The sequence below is a fragment of the Macrobrachium rosenbergii genome, chromosome 8, assembly GCF_040412425.1.
Source record: "Macrobrachium rosenbergii isolate ZJJX-2024 chromosome 8, ASM4041242v1, whole genome shotgun sequence".
NCBI classification, from domain to species: domain Eukaryota; kingdom Metazoa; phylum Arthropoda; class Malacostraca; order Decapoda; family Palaemonidae; genus Macrobrachium; species Macrobrachium rosenbergii.
This window is the reverse complement of record NC_089748.1, coordinates 27,616,258-27,641,510: the sequence shown is the minus strand read 5'-3', so window position 1 is coordinate 27,641,510 and position 25,253 is coordinate 27,616,258. Positions and strand designations below refer to the sequence as shown.

Genomic DNA, 25,253 nt, shown 5'->3' with positions numbered 1-25,253 from the left:
GCAACAACGATGTTGCCTTGCCACAGGCGACATGTCTCCAGGATGAAAGCCGCATGCAACATACTTGTTGAAAGCCAGTCAAGTTGCATGCTACATGTCGCCAATGTTGCCCCGGTGGAATCCCGCCTTTACGGTAATTCGTCTGCTTTGTTTCAGTTGCCAAAACGTTATGTAGCAGAAATGCTCAGATATTACTGAGTTTTTGACAAATCACGATATTATTGTCGATGCATCTAGCATTTACGGATATAAATCACATAATAATTGTCTAAATATAAAAACGTACATATTTTGTTGTTTATTCAGATTCTAATGAAGAAAATAACACTTTCGTGAAAATTCCCAGCTGTCAATACTAATTAGACGAATCTTTTTGTAGGGAAATTGACCTATAATAAAGATATGACACTTACAAGAAACTGTGAAAAAATCATATTTCTTTTAATGTAATTTCCCCACTTTTGTACAATTTTGTTTTTAATGTAGTTTAGATTTAATAACTTTAGCCGTAAATTACTCGTATACTTTCACTGTACACTGTGTTCATTGTTTGGTGATTTTGGTTCCCTTTAATAGACTTATTAGGATCAGTCTTTACTCGATTAGCATAACACTTCCTTAAAGGATACACCATGTTTTGTGCATTATTTATCCTAAAAAAAATCTAAATGCTGAACTTAATTGTTAAAGAATCCATATAGTTCGTGCAGTGACCTCATTTCTGAAGTATAGACTTTCAGAACTTCTGCTGGGATATTCGGTCGGTCCCAATTGGTTACACTATAATTTTTTTACCTTAGTCAGTGTCACTGTGTCAGTCAGTATCAGACTTCAGTTCAAGCTAACGACTCCAGTGTCCCGTTACAACCTCTGCTAAGCTTGTTTTGTTGCGTAATGGACAATTCGTTATAGGTAAAGTAAGTCTCATACATATACCTTTGAGGGTCATTCATACGTAGATTAAAGTGGCATATAAACGTAACCAGCAAAAAAATGTAAAATACAGTAGGGCGTAACTGAGAATTCCAAAGCCGAAGGCTATCACATTTGTTGGTATAATTTTGTAAGTTGCCAGTACATGATGTGAAATTGTAACCTACATTTTTGAAAAGAGCTCATCAAATTACGACTTATTAGGTAAGACAATACCGCCCTCCCCCCCCCCTCCGTAGCTAATACGGCAAAATTTTAACCGGTAAATACCCTAGGTTACATGGTATTTTTTATATTGGTAATTTATAAAATTTTACCTATTTGCTTATAAGGCTACCATATCCTACCCCCAAATGCCAAGTTGCGTTTATACCGAACTTTCTTGTTCTTTAAAGTGCCATACTGTGGTCAGATAAGGATAGTAGACATGTTTTAAGAAATTTAGCATTAAAATGCTAGATTAGCCTTTGTTGGCCTAGAGTGTGGCTTGTGGCAAGATGTGTAGGCTGGAGTATATCCTGCCCTACTCCCAGGGCAGCTACCCTGCTCATGCTGGGCACTTGAATTGGGATGCAAGGTTAGTGATAGTTTTTGTGGAAATGAAGACTTGAAATTCCTCTTGAGTGTCATAGCCCGAGAATAAAATTTCTACTGAATAAAATGTGAAAGGGTTAGTTTTGAAAACTACATGGTAGTTACATATTAGAATTGTAGGCGTAGCCTGTTTTACTTTGATTCCACAGCTCGATATTGGAGTTGTTACTTTGTGCTTGTAAGTCTCCTTTATACACTTATTTCAAAAATTATATTAAAATATATTGTAAATATACTGTTAATATATTTACCATTTCTTGTTTGATCTTGCATTCATTCGCATGAGTCTAGTGATAAATACACTCCTCGTGGGAGAGATTGTGGTATTAAAGTAAACCTGTACTATCTCCGTAATGTATTTAATATGAAAAACTTACCAAAACAAACCATAAATTTACTGATACAATGATATTTACCAACAAATTTTTTACTAGCTTTAATTTATTCAGTTCATAGTTTTTCATGGTCACATGATTGTAGGACCTGATTGGATATTATTTATCATATAATGCATTTTGGGTAAGGATAGCTAGCACTTCTGGAATGTCCTTTGTTATTTTCACCAGGAAATGACAGGCACATGGATCATGCAGAAACCTGATTGGTTCTTGCATTGTAAGTTTCACCAATTAAGTGGGTTTTTGGAGTTCAGTCATTGCTTGTAAAAACTGGTTTCAGTTCTTTGTTATGGCTTCTGTGGTAAAAGCATGTATATAGCTCTTGTTCCTTGGATTTTTTTAACTGATTTGATTTTTTATTGCATTTTGAATGTTTCCAACATTCTTTTTATTAACATTATTAATTTAAAGATACTCATACTTTCTACATCCTGCAATTACAGGGGACCACAGTGAGAAAGTGGGGTTTTGGGTGGATGAAAGTAAATTAAATCACAAGAATGTATTTTAACATGTCGGTGATAATCTGGCAAGTTCAGATTGGGGTTCATTGAAGGTTTTTGAATTGAAATTGTAAAGTCACCAATTGGCGCCAGGATAGTGTTTCGGCGGCGCCATTAATTAAGTCTCCGCTGAGCTTGTTTTCTTTGGTGACTTCCCGTTTTCTTTCAAGCTCAATTAGTCACGCCTAAAACGTGCCAGGTCACGCATTTTAATCATTTTTACTTTATGGTATTTATACGAATGTCACACATTGTGTATCACATGTTTCTTCATTCACAGGCATCAAGACTGTATCTATATTGTAGCTCTGTATGTTTTGTATTGTAATTTGTACTCGTTCACTGCATATTATTGTTTATTGTTTCGACCTCAGGTCACAGTCAATTCCATTGTCTCTCACGGCTTGGCGTCAGTCGGCCGCAATATAAGCTTTGCCTGGATCTGTAATAAAGTGGCAGTAACCTTTACCTGCTCGTTTCTTTGACACCTTACAGTGGTGACCCCGGTATCCGGAGCCATTAGCGGACTCACACGGCGACTCAGTCTTGGCTCCAGGATTTCTCCAAAACGCTCTTAGCGGCCTAAACACGGCGCTGTAACCAGCGTTTGAGCGTGCTGACTCTCGTCGGCGTACCCCACCAGCGTCACTAGCGGAACCACACGGCGCGCGCGAAAGTGCGTACTGACGCGAGTACCCCACTCCAGTAAGGGGTCAAAGGAGCGAGCATGGACGCATATCCCCTCCTTCATGCAGTTAAACGCGGACCCCGCGGACTCCGAGGTTTACCTACCTCCCATCACAGCCGCCCGCCCCATATCGAGGCCCTCCCGCAACTCCACACCAGCGCCCAACACACGACGGCCGGGCAACACAATCGTGGGCCCCCTCACCGTAAAGCTGCCGCCGTTTACGCAACGGAACCCATCGATGTGGCTGCGCAGGGTGGAGAGCCACTTCAGAATCGCGGACCTCACGGACGAAATCCTACAGGCCGACACAGTGCTCAACGCCCTTCCGGAGGACGTGGTACAACAAACTCATCTCGCGAAAGTACCAAACACACACCCTCACATACAGCACCACAAAAAGTTCCTCCTCGAAGCTTGCTCCTTGCCCATCGCCGGCGGGCCGCCCTTGCTATCGACCTTGCCAATAATCCACGCCACGACCTCAATCAAGAGACGCTTGGGGCATGGTCGTAGATCTCCTGTCAATACCAGTCTTGGGTGGCACAAACAAGCGGCAGGAGATAAGCTTCATCTGGGGAAATCTTCCTTCGCCAACTCCTCCCGAAATACGCAAATCAGATCGCTCACCCCTACACCATGCCTGTCGAGGACCTCAGAGGCGGCACAACACCTCACAGACTCCGTCAAGGCTTCACAGCGGCTAAAACCGGCCACACAGCCGGTCAGCTCCGTCCAGCCTGAAGAGGACGTGAGCAGCCCGTCAACGCCATCGCCAACAGACGTCCACCGAACCACAGCAGACGGTGGTCCCGGGCTTCTGTCGCTACCACAAGTGGTTCGGAAAGGACGCCCGAAACTGCCTGCCGCCCTGCTCGTTCAACCGTTCAAAAAACGGGGGTGGCGTTTTACCAGCAGGACAGGCCGCCATGGCAGGCGAAGAACCCAGGGCCTCAAAAACAGTAGGTTTTTCGTCCGCGACACCGTCTCCGGCAGGATGATGCTGGTCGACACAGGAGCCTTTAAGTCGGTCTTCCCAGCATCCAGAGAGGACCGCAACCAGACACCAGACCCGGCCGCTTTCTTGACGGCCGCCAACGAACCCCATCTCTCCTACGGCACCAGGCTCCTGTCGATCTCCATCCTTGGCCAGAGTTACTCCTGGGACTTCATCGTCGCGGACGTAGGACCCCACTCCTGGGGCCGATTTTCTGGCGCACTTCGGCCTGCTAGTCGACGTGGGGCGCAAGCGCCTCCTCGATACAGACTCCTGCCGGTCTCCCGTTAACGGCGGGACCCAGACCCACCATCAGCGCCCGCCCCCACCAGTATGCACACCTTCTGTCGGAGTTCCCTGAGGTGTTTAAGCCCGAGCCGCCAAGTCCCGGGGCCCCAGCCAAGCACGGCATATACCACCATATAGTGACTAAAGGGCCCCGACATTTGCGGGTTCGCAGGCTTCCCCCTCAGCGCCTTCAGGAGGCTAAAAAAGCACCGTCGGAGAGATGGAACAGATGGGCATCTGCAGGAAAGCCTCCAGTCCATGGGCCTCCCCCTCCATGGTGCAGAAACCGGACGGCTCCTGAGACCCTCAAACCGACTCAGGCGGCTCAACATTGCAACGGAGCCCGACCACTACCCCTCTGCCCAATATGCAAGACCCTCATGGCCTCCTTTCACGGGGCCAAAATATTCACTAAATTGGACCTTCTTAAATCTTATTTCCAGGTACCTGTTGCACCAGAGGACATACCAAAGACAGCCATCATCACGCCCTCCGGGTCCTATGTGTTCGCCTTCTCCACCTTATCGGGCTGAGGGGAACGCCGGGCCACCTTCCAGCGGCTCATGGACAGCATCCTGGGGACCTAAAATTCTGCGTCTGCTATGTCGACGACATTCTCATATTTTCCAGGTCTCACAGCGAACACCAGAGGCACATCAAAGCAGTCCTCAGCGCCTCCAAGAAAACGGCCTGCGTCGTCCGTTTTGACAAGTGTACCTTCGGCGTCCAGAAAGCAGAATTCCTGGGTCACGAGGTGTCTCCGACAGGCGTCCGCCCTCTTACATCGAAAGTGGCAGCCGTAGCTAAGTTCCCGACACCCACATCCATCAAGGCCGTCCAGGAGTTCGCCTTGGGATGGTAAACTTCTACAGGCGGTTCATCCCGGGATCGCGCACACCACCCCCCTGACGGAAGTCCTAAAGGTCAACCGAAGTCCCTGTCTTGGGGACCCAGCCAGCAGCAGGCCTTTTCCCTGACGAAGGCCGCCCTCACCAAGGCAACCGCCTTGGCACACCAGGATCCCAAGGCTCCCCTCCAGCTGACGACAGACGCCAGTAACGTTGCCTGCGGTGCTGTTCTGGAGCAAATCATCAACGGCGCCCCAGGCCCATCGCCTTCTTCAGCAAAAGTTCAGTCCCACAGAGTCCCGCTACAGCACCTTCGACAGGGAACTCTGCGCGATGTACCGCGCAGTTCGGCACTTCAAGTTCCTCCTGGAGGGGATGCCCTTCACAATCTTCACAGACCACCAGCCACTGGTTCACGCCTTCACGAAGCAGGGGGACGCATGGTCTTCCAGACAGCAGCGCCACCTCTCAGCCATAGCCGAATTTACCTGTTCCGTCAGGTACCTCCCGCAAGAAAAATCCCGTAGTGACGCCCTCTCCAGAGTCGAGTTGAACGCAGTGCAGCTTGGTGTAGATTACCAGGACCTTGCCAGAGAACAGGCCGCTGACCCAGAAACCCCAGCATACCGCACCGCCATCACATCCCTCAAGTGGCGGGACGTGACCCTCGCCCCGGAGGCCCCAGCCTGCTCTGTGACATCAGCACAGGCCAGCCCGCCCTTTGGTTCCAGCCTCACGCCGCTGCCAGGTATTCGACATCATTCACGGCCTCTCACACCCCCCTCCGGCAGGACCACGGCCAAACTGCTTTCAAAAAGTTCGTCTGGCACGGGTGCAAAAGGACGCCACAGCCTGGGCAAAACAGTGCCTGCAGTGCCAGACCAGTAAAGTGGGTCATCACAGTCGGGGTAGGCGAGTTCCCACAGCCAGGGGCGCCCGCTTGCCACATCCACATCGACGTCGTCGGGCCCTTCCCCATCAGGCGGATCAGATACCTCCCCTCACGGTGGTAGACCGTTCGACGAGGTGGCCCGGCCACGCCCATGCAAGAAGCCACCGCCAGCGCGTGCGCCGAGGCCCTGCTCTCCAGTTGGGTTAGCCGCCGGCGTCCGGACCACATCACAACCGACAGGGGCCCACCTTTCCTCTCCGGTTGTGGTCTGCCCTGGCTCAACTGCTGGGAACTACGCACCACACCACCACAGCGTACAACCCAGCGGCCAACGGCCTGGTTGAACGGTTCCACAGGTCCTGTGTCATCCCTCATGGCCCGCTGCACCGCCGAGGACTGGAAACATCAGCTGCCGTGGGTCCTCCTCGGGTTGAGGACCGCCCCAGAGCCGACGGCACCCCATCCGCAGCTGAACAAACCTGTAGAACCCCTCGTGGTGCCGGGAGAGCTCGTGACGGATGATCGCCACTCCCATCTCTGCAGAGGCTCCGCGGCGTGGCGGCAAGTTCGCGCAGGCGCTCATACATCGACAGAGCAACCACCTTCATGCCGCCACAGCTGTCATCCGCCACCCACGTCTTCGTCAGAGTCGGCGCCGTCCGTCCACCACTAACTAAGCCCTACAGGGGACCCTTCCGCGTGCTGGAGCGGAACAGCAAGGCGTTCGGCTGGCACTCCCAGGCAAGAACGACTGGGTTTCCATAGACCGGCTAAAGCCCGCCTTCCTGTCGGAGAGTCCCGGCAGCGACGCAGCGCCCCTTCCGCCCAAACGCACTCCAGCACGCCCTCACCCCGCGGGCGCCGCCCCAGGAAGGGACCGCCAAACAGCAGCCTCACAGGCGGGAGGCCCTCAGTTATCTTCAAGGAGCCGCACCTTCAGCGTCCCACCAGGTACAGGGATTAATCAGACGCCCCTCGTCTTGGGGGAGTATTTGTAAAGTCACCAATTCGGCGCCAGGATAGTGTTTCGGCGCCATTAATTAAGTCTCCGCTGAGCTTGTTTTCTTTGGTGACTTCCCGTTTTCTTCAAGCTCAATTAGTCACGCCTAAAACGTGCCAGGTCACGCATTTTAATCATTTTTACTTTATGGTATTTATACGAATGTCACACATTGTGTATCACATGTTTCTTCATTCACAGGCATCAAGACTGTATCCATATTGTAGCTCTGTATGTTTTGTATTGTAATTTGTACTCGTTCACTGCATATTATTGTTTATTGTTTCGACCTCAGGTCACAGTCAATTCCATTGTCTCTCACGGCCCGGCGTCAGTCGGCCGCAATATAAGCTGCCTGGATCTGTAATAAAGTGGCAGTAACCTTTACCTGCTCGTTTCTTTGACACCTTACAAAATCACATGCAATGGGTAATTAAGGACCTGGTAACAGGCTGTGTTGGTGTGGGGCTTAGTTAGGACCTTGCATCTTAGGTTAGGTGAGGTCAAGTTGTAACTCTGTTATGTATTTTAATATTCAGTGCCCCAGTTTAGGTAGGTGGGTGACCCCAGGGGAAAAAAAAACTCTTGTCATGGTAAGGACGTGGTGCCCAAGGGTAAGTTAGGTTGCAACTGTATATATTTTATTTTGAAGTGACTTAGGTTATGTTGCAATCTTATTTGTTTTTATTTACAGTGCAGTCTGTGAAGTTAGGTGAGGGGGGTTGTTGCCTATACTCTGTCTAGGTAAGGACCAGAATTATGTTAGGTTAGATTCAGTACATCATTGCAAATCACTCATTTTGTTTTACCCTCCACACAAAACCCAGCTTTGCACTGTAGTCTCCCATAACTATAGCGTAGAAGGGTGGGCTTAATATATGTTTAAACTTCTCATTTACTCATGAAAGAATGTCAGAAATGTTCAAAGCACTCATTAAAAAATAAGTAAGTCATTTTAACTGTGAAATGCTACTGTAGATTAAAGAAAAAAAATTAAATGTGCCATAAAGCTCTATAGTACTTGGTAGGAATTTATAAGCATGCATTCTGCCAAAATTGATGAAAAACATATTAAGTGCACATTTTTGTGAATTATATAAACAAAGAATTCTAAATAAATGCCTAAAATGAGCAGTGAGCAGTTTAAAGCAAATACTGAATATAAAACATGTAGTTTAGTTTATTAGCATTTGGAACATGTGGCCTGGCCATTGCTTCCACTTAATAATGTCCTAGGGTATACCATAACTTTAACCCTCTTTAGTATTCCTGACTGTGGCTAAAAAGTACACAAAATCAATCTTCTTATGTAAGCTTATTCATAGTTGCTGAAATCATTGAAGTCATCAGGTTTCAGTCAGAATGCTTGCTTTTTGAAGGCAATAAGTTCCTAATTGTTGACCCTTCTAAATATCTCGTGAAGCACTTGTGTGGGAAAATACTCAACATGTTTATTATTTTCTTTTGTATTATTTCTTAGAAGCACTGTTCTTTTAAGGTCTTCCACTGTGACTGTAGAATCAGTATGCACATGTGTAGTAATGCTCACTGGAGATGTAGTTGTATTGGCATCACTAGTATGAATTTAAAATACCCAAGCTTCAGCCATGGGCTATGTATTTCATCAGGGAGAAATAATGGCATTTTTAACTAGAATAGGGCAAGAATGTTAGTTTACCTCAGAAAATGACGGAAACTATAAACTAACATTCACATGTGTAATGGATAGTTTATACTGCATTGGCACAGAGTGACTTTATGACAAGGTTTGGAGGTTAAGACATAACTCAGTCGTCTTCCGGGAGACTCTTAATTTCAGGTCCTTTTGTAATTGATTTTACTTAATTTATGAGCTTTGGGCTTTCAAGTCAAGCACTAGGGAAACTTAGGCCATTTAGCACTTATGAAGGAGTTAGAATTGTTGTGCAAAAGATATTTTCTTGAACACTAGACTAGATCAGTTCGTTTTAGTAAAGGACAATTAGTGATTTCATATAAGTAACTTGCCAAATAATTACATAGCAATAGTTTTTAACTTGCGTGGAAGCCTTTTTTAAAAATTCGTGGTAGCACTTCAATTGTTTTGTTTTTTGTGCAGGTGACTAGCCCCACCCACTATTGGGAACACTGGGAACAACTTGGTAGACAACCTCAATTTGTTTGTGCACTTCTCTATGAAATGGGAGGAGGGCAGGCTCTGATTCTGTAATTACTGTACTTGGTAAGTATATATGAAAACTTAATTTTATTATGAAAATATCATTTTCATGTAAGTAACTTACCAAGTAATTACATAGCTGAATCCACATTGAAAAGAGGTGGGATGCAGGGACATATTCTACTTCAAAACATTAAGGAATGGTAATGACTTTGAAATAGAAATTTTATATAAGCTACATAACAAGTAATCACATAGCAATTAGTTTCTGTTAACTGACAGCTAGAATTTTGAAACTTGTGGGAGCGCTACTTTTGTTTTGGCTAGGAGGGTGACCCCGCCCACTTTAGATGTAAGAGGGGAACCAGCTCAGCAAATGATCTCAATATGTTTAAGCTGGCTGATGGCTGTGGTTACAGTGGTTGGCAGCAGCGGTTTTTTGGAATTTCTCTTCTCCTTTGATCTTGGAACCATTGGTGAAGTACAGTATTCTCTTTATGGTAGCCTTTTCAGCACAATTAGATAGTGTCAGGTTTCCACTGAAGACCAGTATTACCGATTTTGATGATTATTTAGAATTTCTTTGACTTGACTTGTTCGCATGTCCGATTCGGGCTCTCCAAGTGTTAGGTATTGCAGTAAAGGCTTCAATACGAGACGGACTAAAGCCTGCTATGACCCTCATACCCTTTGTACTTCTTGCAGGAGTCACATATGTTCCCCTGATTTGACCTGTAATGAATGTGTTTCTTGGGATCCTAAAATGTGGAAGACTTTGAGTAGTCATTTGACGAAATTAGACGGATAAAAAGAGGAAAGCAGCGGCTAGAGCTAGTAGCAAGAAGACTTTAGCTAGTCAGGTGTCTGCAAAATCTTTGTCTGATAATTCTGAGTCTTTATCCTTTGTTCCACCTGATCCGCACCCTGATTCCCTTACTCTCGATCCTGACCTCATTACCAGCCTTGAGTCAAGAATTAATCTTAAGTTTGGTTTACTCGATACGATGGAGAAAATTGGTGCTTCTGTTAAAGTCCTAATGGACAAAGTGAATGTAAAAGGTGATAGTGGAGGAGGTGGCTGTCTGTCCCGCCGATTCTCCTAGGCCATGGTCCCTGACAAACTCCCCTAAACATGGGAGGAGCCAAACTGGCAGCCAAAAGGAGGTTGGTGAGGTCTGCCCACAGTCGTACCTATTGCCGATTCCCAGGTTACGACAGAGTGCTGTGGGAAAGGTGCCTCTATGGAAGTGGATCATCTTTCATCTAGTATTTCCAGCAGTGACTCCAGTCCTAGGCGCCAATGGCGTTTTCAGGGTGAATCTCATCACCTGAAGAGACTCGCCCCGGGTGCTCCTCAACCTACTGCTGTTCCTAATAAGAAGGTTAAAGAAACTTCAGAATGTCTTCCTTCCTGTAGCTTCTAGGACAGTCCGGAACGTTTCTCCCAGGATCATCCAGAGTTAGTGGGACAATTTCAGCCTTCTAAGCCCGCTACTTCTCGGAAGCGCTCTTCTGCATCGAGAACTTCATCTTCTAAGCGCCCATCTTTGGCTCGGAGGACTTGCCTCGACAGATAGTGATGTTGGAACACTCTCCAGCGCCCATGCGCCCAACTCCTGTTCTTGTATCACCTGTACAATCTGCTTTACCTGAATCTTTGTTGACGGAGAAGTCGTCTTTGGTGCCATTGCATTACCCAGTGGCACCAGAACTTCCTTCTCCAGTTGAACTTGGTCCTCCTGGTGTGGCGCTCTCCGAGCGCCCTTCATCTTTTGTGTGACCATCGTCTCCTGAGCGCACTTTGGCTTCGGAGCGGCCGCTGGCACACGTGCTCCCGTCATCAGCTCCCGAGTGCTCGTCGGCTCCTGAGTGCTCATCAGTCCCGAGTGCCCATCGGCTCCCGAGCCCCCATTGGCGCCTGTTCCCCTCTTGCAGCAAGACGCTTTGTTGGTGACCAAGTCTAATTCTGCTTCCAAGTGCCCAATTTCGTGTGTTTCTTCGGCAACACCTGTGTCTACCTCTGTTCTACCTTTTCCTCCTCCAGCAGTTGCAGTCTCGCTCCCAGTTACATCTTTGCCTTCGTCATCTGCAGTGCAACAGATTCCCTCTGTTTTGGATCCTGTTCAGTCGATCCAGCGTAAATTGGCTTTGACGTGTCTGATGGATAATCAGACGACTTCCTCAAGACTTCCTAAAATGGTGCTGTCCTCTTCAGCTAAGAAAGCTCTCCATAAGGTGGAAAACTGGCTCACGAGCAAGAGGGAGCAGGGAAGAGCCTCTCTTAGTTGTCCTCCATCTAGATTGTTGAATATGTGACCGGAGAGGCTCCATCCATGGGAGTTTCTGCCTCCTCCCAAGGAGATTTCTCTAGGTTAATTGACTCCTCCAGATAGTCGGTGTTCGATTCAGCCAAGATTTTGTTCTCGTCCTCAGAATTGGACCATCTTGTCAAGCACTTATTCAAATTCTTGGAAGTTCTCAGCTTTCTCGACTGGGCAGTAGGAGCTCTTGCTTGTAAATTGAAGGATTGCCCTCATATCTCGGAAGGCTTTTCTTCGGATTTTTGGGAGTCATTTCTTGCCTAGATAAGGGTATTAGAGACGGTTGTTTGAACTATCCTTGCTATTTGCGATGGGAAAAGGGAGCTTTGGTGTTCCTACACAATGAAGGGAATTACTCCTTCCCAGAAGTCCACGTTCCTCTTCTCTCCTCTTGATAAGAAGCACCTTTTCCCTCAAGCAACTGTGCTGCAGATTGCTTCTGATTTGCAGAAGAAGTCTATGCAGGACCTCCTCCCACAACCAGCGAGACGACCTAGAGAGTCTCCGGCCTTCTCCTCTAGGACAGTTTCTCCTGTTCAACCCCAGCCCTTTCAGGGTAGAGGCAGACAGAGGCTTCCCCCGACCTTGCGGAAATGCCCATTTCACCCCCAGAGCAATCAAGAAGGGCTCCAACAAACCACCTACACGTAAGTGAGGATCTAGTCGTCTGCACACCTGTGGGGGCAAGACTCTTCCACTTTTGGGAGCATTGGGAAGCGAGAGGAGCCGGGAGTTGGATTGTTCAAGTATTAAGAGAAGGCTATTCAATCCCAATTCTGAAGAAACCTCCCTTAAGCAACAAGCCTGTATTTATTATTGACAACCTACTCGTCAAACTTCGAGAAGTTTTCAGCCCTCTCCCAAGAAGCGACAGCTCTCCTGAAAAAAAGGCAGTCGAACTAGTTGAGGACACCTCTGCTCTGGGGTTCTACAATCGGCTGGTTGTAGTTCCCAAAGCCTCGTGGGGGCTGGAGGCCAGTTCTGGATGTAAGTGCCCTGAACTTGACAAAATTCAAGATGGAGATGTCCTAGTCTGTCCTTGCATCCATTCGTCTGGAAGACTGGATGATCTCGATAGACATGAAAGATACCTACTTCCATGTCCCAATTCATTGGGACTCGAAGTTTTTAAGGTTTGTGTTCCAGCACAAAGTGTACCAGTTCAGAGCCCTTTGCTTCGGTCTGGCGACGACCCCACAGGTATTCACGCGTGTTCTAGCCCCATTGGCGAAATGGTTACATCTGATGGTGGTCAATATCTCAACGATTGGCTTATTCGCTCCCAGTCAAAGGAAAAATGTGCAGAGGACCTTCACAAGACCCTTCTCGCCCAGGATTTTGGCCTCTTTATAAATTAATAAAAATCTCAACTGACTCCTCAGGAGATAGTTTATTTGGGGATAAGGATAAACTCTCGGAGCTTTCGGGTTTTTCCCTCCCCCCACCCCCAAAGGATAAACTCCTGCCTTCAGAAGATAAACAAATTTCTCGCCCTTCAGTCCTGCTCTGCGGACAGTTGGATGAACCTGTTGGGGACTCTCTCGTCCATGGAGGCAGTTTGTGTTCCTGGGAAGGCTCCACATGAGAAACTTACAGTTATTTCTGAAAATCAACTGGAACAGAAAGAAACCCCCAGATTCTTCCTTTTTCCAATAACGAGGGAAATAAAAGAGGATCTTGCTTGGTGGAATTCAAGAGACAAGCTTTCTCAAGGGAAGTCACTCCTCCCTCAGAACCCCGACCTAGTGTTTTATTCAGACGCATCAGACCTAGATTGGGGAGCCCTCCTGGGAGACAAAGAAGCTTCAGGCCTGTGGACTTCGGAACAGATGGCACATCAGCGTGAAAGAATTGACGGCAATTCAGGAAGAGCCCTACCCATTTGGGCGGATCAAAATCAAACTCAGAGCCTAACCAGATTTATTCAAGGAAAATTCAACGTATTAGCAGATGAAGTCAGCCGTCAAAAACAAGTTCTCCCCATGGAGTGGACTCTCGACCCTCTCTTTTGCATAGAGCTGTGGAAACTGTGGGGAAGGCCAGTTCTAGATCTATTTGCGACCGCAAAGAACCATCGTCTCCCCTGTATTGTTTGCCAGCTCCAGATCCACAAGCTTGGGCGATGGACGTGATGCTTTTAGATTGGTCGAACTTGGACCTTGATGCCTTCCCCCCATTCAAGATTGTGAGAGAAGTATTAAACAAGTTCCGGAATCGTCAGAATGTAAAGATGACGTTAGTAGCCCCATTCTGGCCAGCCCGGGAATGGTTCCCGGACTTGCTGGAACTTCTCATGGATTTTCCAAGGCTATTGCCTCAAAAACCCAGTCTACTCAGACAACCACATTTCAGAAGGTTCCATAAAGGACTGTCCACTCTGGCTCTAGCCGCATTCAGACTGTATACAGATTGGTTTGAGCAAAAGGATTTTCAAAGGCAGTTGCAGACGCTATTGCTCAATGTAGACAACATTCCTAGAGCAAAGTTTAGCAAGCCAAATGGACAGTCTTCCGTGACTGGTGCAGAAGAAACAACATCTCATCTTCTAAGACATCTGTAGCAGAAATAGGTGATTTCCTACTATATTTGAAGTCTACCAGGAGCCTTTCTACCTCAACCATTAAAGGCTACAGAGCAGTGTTGAGCTCTGTGTTTAGGCATAGGGGTTTAGATCTCAATACTAATTATGATCTTTCTGATCTCATCAAGTCGTTCGACACGACCAGACAGAAAGAAGATAAGCTAGTAGCCTGGAATTTAGAATGTGGTACTGAAGTGGCTGTTGCAACCATGTTTTGAACTTATGCAATCTGTCTCCCTAAGGGACCTTAGTAGGAAGACTCTATTCCTAGTAGTGTTAGCGACTGCCAAGAGAGTAAGCGAGCTTCAAGCTTTTTATAAAAAGATTGGATTCTCCCAAGGTAATGCAATTTGCTCATTTACCTTAGGATTCTTAGCTAAGAATGAGTCCCCTGCCAACCCCTGGCCTCGCTCATTCATTATTAAAAGTTTAATAGATATTCTAGGCCCAGAGGACATAGAGAGAACCCTTTGCCCCATAAGGGCACTGAAATTCTATTTAATGAGAACAGAAAAGATCCTTGGGCCATTGAGCAACCTTGATGCTCAGAAAAGGATCCTTCTCGCCCACTCTCGAAAAATGCCTTGCCGTTTTTTATTAAGGATCTAATTCCAGAGGCGCACTGGCAAATTGACGAGGATACGTTGCCCTTAGTGAAAGTTAAAGCACATGAAGTGAGGGCAGTTGCCACGTCCCTGGCTTTTATGCGTGATTTGTCTATTTCCTCTATTATACAAACAATGTTTTGGAAAGGTGAATCGGTGTTTGCAGGTCATTATTTGTGTGACATTGAAACTGTCTATGAAAATTGCAGTACCTTGGGTCCTATTTCAATTGCTGGTATGGCGTTGGGAGAAGGAGTGTAGGAAGTCTTCCCTCATCCTTCCTATTTTTTCGCCTTGATTCATGTTGTCGAGTTGCAGGGGAGCCTCGGGGTACTTGGTACTGTATTTGGAGTGCTCGCCAGGTTTTTTTTTTATCCATAAATGGTTGGGTAATGGTATGCTTTAACGTTTGTTTTTTTCATTCTCTGGTTTTGATTTTTGGTACTGTGCCCAGGGCAGGGGCATCTTTGTTATTCTTTGTGTGCAATCAGACACTACTTTGCAACAAAGGAATCTTGCTAATGTAGCAGGCGACTCCTGGCTACACCGCCACGCTTCTATGCGTTTAGATGAGTGCCATCCAGAGGCAGTACTTTCCTGTAGCAGCTCTCTCAACAGGTGAGGAACTAGCAAGCATTTTACCTAATCCTAATGCTAGCAATTCTTCTATTTCTTTTACATTACTAATTTTAATGTATTAGGATAGATAATCCATGCATCCCACCTCCTATAATGTGGGATTCAGCTATGTAATTACTTGGTAAGTAGCTTATATAAAAATGACATTTTTATAATAAAATAAAGTTTTATATATACTTACCAAGTAATTACATGATCAAAGCTTTCCCTCCTCCCCTCGCATGGTTGGAAGGCATAGGCGCATTGAGATCATTTGCTAAGCTGGTTCCTCTCTTACCCCGAAAGTGGGCAGGGTCACTCGCCTAGCCAAAACAAAAGTAGCACTACCGCGAATTTCAAAATTCTAGCTGCCATATAATAGAAACTAATAGCTATGTAATTATTTGGTAAGTATATATAAAACTGTATTTTATTACAAAAATGTAATGTTTGCCAGCATTGATACAATGTTTGTTGTTTCCTTACCTGGTAAGAGAGCCACTGCAGGTGAATACTGCCTCTGGTTGGTGCTCATCTTAACCTGTAGTGGCGTGGTGGTTGAGCCATGGTTTAAAATTATCAGTTATACTTTCAACAAAAGGTAGAATTGTATACTGAGTACTGTATGAAGTGGTTCCGTGAACATTTTGGAGTATATATCAGAGAGGGTTTCATTGCATATATCCTGCTAGCTTTGTGTAGGTTTCAGGCTTCCTGCTTAAGTCTGACTGGTTTTAGTTAGGATAATTAACTTGGCATGTTCTATTCCTAATATGTTTGTTTGAGTGTGATTGTAGCTCTCTACTACTGTATTGCATACAAAACCTTCTAAAATGTCTGGAATAGCATGGCCTAGAGTTTTTAGAGCAAAATATTCATGATGCCATGAAAGACCTTGTCTGTGTTATAGCAACACTTCCCCTTAACTCATGACAGTGCAAATCAGCACTGAAAGTAGGCTTTAGAATGTGTTATTCAATACAAATGCATCTATTTAGTGGGTCTAAGTAATTAAACTTTGGAGGTTAAGTGGTTATTACCAAATGATGCTCTGCTAAACTACTGGGTAGTATTCACTGAAAGAAAGGTAAAAGTATTTTTAGTCCTTTATGGTCAAGGCATAAAGCTGAAGAAACTTTTATCATGTTCATCAATTTGATAGCCTATTATTGCTGAAGCTATAGCTTTTGGCCAAGAAGGGTATACAGTATCTTGGTTCTTGAATGTGGTTCAAAATTATCTTGAGTGTCCAGGAAATATTCTGTTAATGGAGACACACTTTGCTTAACTTCACTGCCTTCTAACAATTCCAATTTCATGTCCTTTTTGACAAGGAATATGCTGCAATGTTTTGAGAGATTAGACTGGTGCTCTGATAGTGAATTAGGTTGTTTCCACTCCTTAATCCATACAAAGGGAATGACCTCGTGAGATTGTGATAGAAAATGCAGAGAAATGATGAATCTTTTGAAAAATTAGTCAATACAGAGGAAGGGATACCACATTAAAGATGACCTCTCTTATTTACTAGTCCTTGTGAGGAAGGCTTACTTCATAGAATTTTACTAGAGGAATTGAAGCTTAATTTCTTTAGGAGATACTTTTTAGTTTATTTGGAAAGACATCCACGATTAGCTGAACCCTTGGGTATGATGTTATTGTTACTAGGAATGAATGGAACTTCCGAGAGTTATGCTTTATCCTCAGTCAAGCACTCCATATTTCTCCAAAGGCAAAGACCCATCCCTGACTCTCTTAGTAATAAAGTCCTATGTATAAGGATACTTAAAGCCTGATTATTGCTAATTATGTCCTAATTTTGATGTTGAAAGCAAGACAACCTCAATATTCCATTATTTAATTAATCTGTTTCCTGTCTTTCAGGTAATTTACAGATTGCAAGTTGAAGTACTGAAGCATTTTGATGTAAATAATCCAAAGTTATGTAAGTCTTTTAAAGGTATGTGTATTATTTTCAACATAAAATCAGGTTTCTGGGGACATGTATTTTTTGGGTGAGATAAAAATAGTTGTTCGTATGAGCCTGAAATTATTGAAGGTTTTGGTTTTACAGAACTTTAAAAAAATGCAGTACAAATTTCTGGACTAGAGTCTAAGACAGGATGAGTAAAGTGGATTTGAAGTTTGTGGGCTATCAGTGCTCTTAAAATATTCTTATAATCCTTAAAATATTCCTAAGATATAGTGAAATGAGCAAGGGAAGTAGACTCATTTATTCATAACTATTGTGTAAGAAATCTTGGAATTATGAAGTATTCAAGTTTTATAAGACTAGTATAGTTTTCAGTGACATTTATCCATTATTTATGGCCAGCTCTATTGTAGTATATGAAATTTTTTAGTATTTGACAAATATTGTGAGAAAGCAAGAAAGTAGTCAGTGGCTGTCTTCTGAAAACGATTGAGTGAACTAGGGAGAGTACTTGAAGTATTTAATAGAAATCAGAAAGGGAGAGGGGGAACATTTTTGGTACTAGAAAAAATTCACCAGATTACATAAAATGGTTGAATTTATCTTAGCACTGTAAATGTTATAGCAAGTCTCAAGTAGCAGTGGTAATAATAATAAAAATATATTTACCGTTTAATCAAGATACAGATTTCAACTTTGAGGCATTTGGCATGTGGGTTCAGCTTTTTAATCATGTGGGTTGTCAGCTCATGGTAAGTTGTGGTCTTTTTTTCTTTGGGCACTTTTCCTTTGTTAAATACCATACTGTATAAATGGGTATTGTATCCAACGACGACATCATCAACAACAACAACAACAACAATAATAATAATAATAATAATAATAATAATTAATCAGTATACAAATATATGCAAGTTGCTAATTGAAATGTCCATTAAGAAGATTGTCCTTTTTTTTTTTTTTTTTTGCAAAATATGCATTGAAGTCCACTTTTTAATTACCTTAATATTAAATCTTTTAAGAACATACTGTTCATATGTTCTTGAAAAGACCCTATCCCAGCTATGCCCCTCTTAGTAAAAGTGGCCTAGATATAAGATGTCTGGGGCCTATTTATATCTTATTATCTTTTACTTTTTAAGTCGATAGATCTGTTTGATGTTATTGCACTGACAACTAATCAATTTCTACAGGAAAAAGTCAACATTTACAGCTTATGAGTAAAAGTGGGGCAAGTTGAATAGGCATCAGTCTCACCTCGGAAGAGCATTAACTTCAAAAGAGGACAACATTTTTATTCATCAGATTATTATCTTTTCGATTGGTGTGCCAGGTGAGCATAAATGTTGGATAGAGTAATACTTTTGTATTTAGAGATTATAATCATACCTTTTGTGGCTATTGAAACGAGGTATAATCATACCTTTTGTGGCTATTGAAACAAGGATAGCATTAATCTTATTGTATTAATGCAAGTTTTAGTCTATCATGGTCATAACAGTCCCTACTGATACAAAGTCTTGATCATATGAGGCAGTTCACTGTGATCTAGGATACATTGTACAAGTTACTGTCTAAACCTGCTTCTGGTTTGATATTGGCCATCAGGTAGCTAAAATGATTCAAGATGCTCATTGTCACATTCATTTCTTGTCAGGTTAGTATAGGCTATTCAGGAGCTCTGTATTACTGTAGTCACGATACATAAAGTATATCAGGTTTACAGTGTTTTACTTAAATTTCTTGGTCTGACATTGCCTAGTAGATAGTCATGGCTATATTTTGACTTTTATGTCAGGTAGTCTGGTGCATTTAATGCTAAATTGTCTGCAATTTAGTTGAGATCACTTGTCAGGTAAATAATTATTTTTCAGTGTTTCTAGAGGTTCACATATGATTTCACATATGATTAAAAGTTGTTTGTTAGAAAAAATGTTATTCATGTTCTAGAGGTTCACATATGATTAAAAGTTTTGTTAGAAAAAATCTGTTACTGTATTCATTTTATGGAATTTCTTGAGAGTAGTCAGTATAGTTGAAATAGTGTTTGGAATAAAATCTGTAAGTCATCAGAATTCACAAAGAGGTAAATAGATATCTTATAGTTTTGCTCAATAAATCTTAAAGATTGTTAAATTACTTTCCATCATAGTAGAACTAGGAGATAAGGTTCCCATACACTCCACCTAGCCCCAGTCTATAATTTGTTTGAGTTACTGAATTACATCAGATACTTTAGAATTGAATTCCTAATAGCTTGTAGGTATTGCACTGTTGTTATATTAAGTAAGCAATTGGTACCTTTACTTAAAACTTAAGTTACGTATAGGTTTTGTTCAATACCATGAAGATATCACAGCTCGAAATATGTACATATTTACATTCCAGGTTGGGGAATATTTCAGAATTTAGAGTATTATTTTTGCATCTCAAATTTGAAAACTGATGGAGAACTTTTCGTAATTAAACTTAAATTCGTAGGCAGATCATCATGACGATAGTGTATTACTGTATGGTAAACACTGAACGTAAGTTGATTAAAAGTCAATATCATAAGTGCTGCTGATTATCTTGTGAGGAACATTATTGTCATGGCATCTCTGCATAGTTCAAGATTATGATTTATTAATTAAATTGAAATTCAAATTGTTACTTTCAAGGGGGAGTTTTTTGCTATTGGCAATTGTACCTAGGTAAATGAATCTATAAGTATACTGAAATGCCAAATGTCTCTTTACTGGGTCTTTGGTACTACTGGTGATGGCATTTTTTGGTGAGGGGATTATTCAGTATACTGTACTCAAATGTATGACTTCAGTGATAATTTAAGTTTGTTAATAGTGGTCTTTTAGTTAAATGGATCAATAAGTAAACTTTAAGTTCGAAATGTCTCTTTAAAGGAAGTTAGTCTTGTTATTTATCTTGTTGCTACATTGATAGGCATACTGTAATGTTTCTTAAAGGTTTCAAGCCACTTTGAAACTAGCTGATGCTTTTCTTTAGAGCACAAAATATTTTCCAGACTTTTGCTATGAAAGGGAAATTCATATTGTACTGGACTTCCTGGCTGTTAGGATAGAGCTATTTACTTAACTGCTCTTAGTAAGGTTGTGGGCAAGGGATTGATTTTCACATCTTGAAAGATGTGAATTGTAATGAGGGCTAAAGCAGTTGAACAGCAATGTGGGAAGTGATAAAGAGAATTGACTCAAAGTAAAGGCCAAGTATTATAGGCAAGGATTTTTGTTAAAGGTATGCTTACTCTATGAATGACTCAGTATGGAAGCATATAATTAGCCATGTACAGTGTAAGTCACGTTATAAGAATCATTTTGATCGCTGTAGTTATCTCGGATACGATTTTAATGGAAGAGTCTGTTTTGACTTGGGAACAAATTCATTTAATTGATTTGGCTTTATAAAAGTAATTGGTTCGAGAAATTCCTTTTCATTAGCTCAAATTTTTAGGTTTTGTAAATTTTGCAACTTGATTCTGCTGTGTCATGACATGGAGATTTTATTTAGTAGTTTAAGGTAGAAGTCATACTTATTTCAAGTTAACGTCATGCAATTTTTATCGAATTTCTGTAAGCTGTAGTTCTGTTAGAAGTGAATTTAGAAAATTTGAATGAGGGCAAAACGTATTACCAAACGTACATAGATTTCATTGTACATGAAGGCCTCTGTATTTCAGCTTTGTGCTCACGTCTTATCAAGTTCCTTAACTTTATTTAGCTACGGAAGATAACTATGGTCTATTTTTATTAGCTCATGCCACAATAAAGTAAGAAAAATGTTAATGAAAACTCTAATGGCACAAAAATAATTCTGAAAATTTTGACATCTAGTTGCCCTTTAGCTATACTATTATAGCCATTACAATCTGTGGGAATTTTTGAATTAGGTAACAAGGAGTTGTAGTGTATTCTTTGGCTAAAGTCTACAATAATCTGAAGTAGTGATAATTGCTGTTTTTTAGCAATTGTAACAAGGGTTGTGGATTTTTACGAATCAGTCTGACTAGGTTAGAAGTTGTTTCTGTATCTCACACTTACCTTTACATTCTCACCAAACTTCCCTATTTTTGAACTTTTAGACAGCCTACTAATTCAGGGACATGTCTTATCTCTTGTACAAGCTTTAACATACAAACACTTGCTAATTTACTATGCAGCTTGGAAGGTGCAAAGTGTATGCTTGATGCACTATAGTAGTAGTTTTACTCACCATCTAATTGGCAAAAGCAGTTCTGATAATTACACTTTTGGCACCAAGAATATAATGGAGACCACAGCATGTACAGGGGTGCATCAGCAATGGAAGATAAAGGTGCTTCGGCACCTTTATCTTCCATTGCTGATGCACCCCTGTACATGCTGTGTCTTGCTTCTCCGAAACGTCATTTCACTTTCTATACATTTCTGGAGCCTTCCTATACATAATACATGCTTAAAAGTATCCATACACAATTTGACACACTTTGCTGGGAGTCTTGTGTACATTGCGTGATATACCAGAGCCCCTTCACACATTACACTATATAGGTGCTTTTGATGTATTATTCCTGCAGAGAGACTGAGTACTCCAATGTTAATACAGTAGTGTCATTCTAATTTTCACTCTTGATATTTGTATCTGTTGTATTTGTCCATGACCACAGATATTTTAGTTTTAGGCTGTCAAAATATAAAATTGTATTAAATCTTTGGATGTAAAGTTATTTGTGTACATCACCAAATTCTTAAGTGAATTTTACAGTTAAGGTTATTGACATGATCAAGGTTGCAGGTGTCATCTTACTAAAATATTTGAGCAGAGACACTTCTTACTTAGGTTACTTAGGTAGTGAGGAGAAAGTGAGAACTAGAGCAGTGTCTATAAATGCTGATCCATAAATCCAAATATTTGGAAGAAAATTGATTTATACATAATCAAGAGATGTAAGTTGTAGCACAGAAGTCTTTACATATATACATTGTGTAGGTGTAAAATATAAAATTTTTTGTAAACATAACACCGAAAATACAAAATAAAGGAATCCTTTTGGGTCAACACTGCAGTACCCTGAGTAGGAAGTGTCATCAGCAGAAGTTCTGTCCCTGCTTAAGAATGTAAAAAGAATTGGCATGTACAAATTATGCCTGGTCATCTGCTGTCTCTGGAAAGACTCATGCATTGCAGATGCCTCCACTTGTGGCCACCTCACTGGTGTTTCATTTAGCAATGACAATCCTTCCCTTGCCTTATTTGGATTCTCCCTGCACCTTGTGCTCCACAATAAAGGCCTTTGTAAAATAACCCACATAATAAGTTTTTTTGTATGAAATTTGATTTTCTTTTATTAGAATATGTTGCATTTTTGACACTTTTTTTTAGTTTTCTCTTTCTACCCCCATCTTTTCTTATTTTCCACATGTTCATATGGGTGCAAACCTACTGCTTTTTACTTGTGCTTTTTCTTTTTACTGATCAAAATAAAGGCACCAAAATTTGACATTAATGGTTAAAAATGTGTGTATTTTATGCATTTAAGGAATTCATTTTTTATATATATTTTCTTGCAGTGCTTTGTCAGCACCTGAAAACGAGATCATTTTCATAACATATTTCTGGCATGTTGTACAAAACTTCAAGGCTGTTGTGGGGATTGTTGAATCTCTCTTGTGTTCCAGCATTCATATATCTCGGTAGTTGTTCCTTGTAGGAGGTCCTTTCTTTGCGTGATTTATTATTTACTTATTTTACTTAGTAAAGTGCAATGCATTATATTAAACAGAAAATAGATAGCATCCTCTCAACCATTCTTATTCTCCCACTGTCTGTGTAGACAGAAGGTAGCATATCCATGCATCTGCACTTAGTGGAGTTGAGTTCACAATTCCTTAAGAGAACAAATATTTGGCATTGAGGGAAGATCCACTACTTTTTCAAGTTGAGACCAAGAAAGCAGGCAGGGAATGATCAAGAGCAAATGAGTTAGTTTGTCACAATGTAGGTCTTTGTGCTATCTCTAAAAGTGTATGTAGCTTGGATGTTTCAAACTTTGGTTAGACAGTTGAGGCTCCATCTTTCACTTAATGCTGTCACAGTTAGCTAGTCACAGACTAGTTAGTAGGAGTCAGTGTGCTGCAAGTTGCTCTTACCTCTCCAAGGTATGAAGTCAGTTCGATGAATAAAATATAAACTTTATTGTAAGGACATATACTTCAGGACAGCACTTCGAGACCTAAATAAGTTACCTCCGTGGTAGGGTGAAACTACTAAATAATAACAAAGGAGTCTCTGTCACCTTGCTGTTACAACCTGACACTTTTAACCTGGATGGCCTAAATTAAGGTCTGACTTCAGAATCATACAAAATGCACTAAATGTTGGGGGCAAGAATGCAGTAAGGATAATACTTGCTTAGTGTCAGGATTGGGAGAATAAGAAATGGAAAACCATGAAATCTCGTCTAGGAAAATTAGAAAGAGATAGGAAGAGGAAAGCAGCCATTAGGGCTGAGAATAGGGCCAGTACAGATTCCATTCCTTTGTATGTAGGGGATGATAGAACTACCATTCCTCGGGCCAGCCCTAGGAGAGCTGTTAATCAGCTCAGTGGTCTGGTAAAACTAAGGTATACTTACTTTTTCCAATTCCTCCTCCTCCTACTATCCTAAGTCCTCCTACTTTACCATCTACTCCTGTTCCAGGTTCCTATGATTCCACTCATAGTGCCATTGCCAGCCTCGAATCAAGGTTCTATCAGAAGTTTAGTGTATTATCTAATGCAATTATGGAAATGGGATCAGCTATTAGATCTCTAATGGAGAAAAATGTGAGTAATAACAGTGCAGTGAGAAGTGAGAGTTCTGTGAATGTTGAGGGGTGGCTGTCCGTCCCACCAGTGCTCCTAGACGAAGGTCACTGTCCTGCTCCCCCTCACCAGGGAGAAGACATACTGGAGGTCCAAGGGAGGCTAGTGGGGTTTGCCCATGGGCAGTCGCCCGCCCTCTGTCGAGCCTGTCATTCGCTCCCAGGCTTCGACTAAACGCCATTGGAAAGGCGTTCTAGTGCATCAGCTTTCTTCAGATTTGGAAACTTTCAGTCAGCGCAAGAAGCTCCCATATCGCTACTCTGTTTCTTCGCACCTGCTCAAGAGATGTGGATCTTGGCGACACCTCTTCCCTGGCTGTCAAGAGGTACAGGGAGGCTAGCCCACAACCTTCCTGTAGTTTTCAAGTCCAGCCTTATTCTCCTGCTCATCGTCTTCATTCATTGAGAGACAGTCTTGAGCACTATAAGTGTTCTAAGCGCCAGATTTCTTCCGAGCAGCCAGCTCCCACGACTCACGCCCTGACAGGCTTGAGACTGTCAAGCGCCTCGTCAGAACAAAAGGTTTTTTGAGACAGGCTGCTTGTACAAAGCTCTATCAATCAAAATGGGCAGTCTTCAGAAGGTGGTGCAGCCGCTATAACTTCTCTTCTTCTGAGACATCTATAAGTCAAAAAGCCGACTTTTTGATATTCCTAAAGTCCGCTAGGAAGCTATCGACCTCTACCATCAAAGGGTATAGGTCGATGCTCAGCTCAGTCTTTAAGCACAAAGGAATGGATCTGTCTTCTGATCAAGATATCAATGACTTGATCAAATCCTTCGATACGTCCAAGAAAGAAAGTTCTTCCGTCTCTTGGAACTTAGACGTACTGAAATGGCTTTCAGGTCCTCAATTTGAACCTCTCCGTTCTGCTTCCCTCAGGACTCTCACAAAAAAGACTTTTTTAGTGGCTCTCGCTACTGCCAAACGTATTAGCGAGTTACAGGCAACAGACAAGAGAATAGGTTTTGCACAAGGGATGCAGTCTGCTGTCTTTCTCTTGGTTTCCTCGCAAGGAACGAGGACCCTTCTAAACCC

General features: G+C 42.5%; 1 long non-coding RNA gene across 2 annotated transcripts in view; it reads left to right on the top strand.

Annotated features, from left to right (window-relative positions):
• Positions 1–658: 658 nt before the first annotated feature.
• The window catches only part of LOC136840636 (uncharacterized), a 38,035-nt gene continuing 13,440 nt past the window's right edge, over positions 659–25,253 (top strand). The window contains exons 1-4 of one of the 2 annotated variants that reach the window (XR_010853683.1): positions 659–917; positions 9,240–9,362; positions 17,309–17,384; positions 18,551–18,690. This is a non-coding gene — a long non-coding RNA (uncharacterized lncRNA). The remainder of the gene's footprint in view (positions 918–9,239; positions 9,363–17,308; positions 17,385–18,550; positions 18,691–25,253) is intronic. The other variant, XR_010853684.1, reaches the window with a different exon arrangement.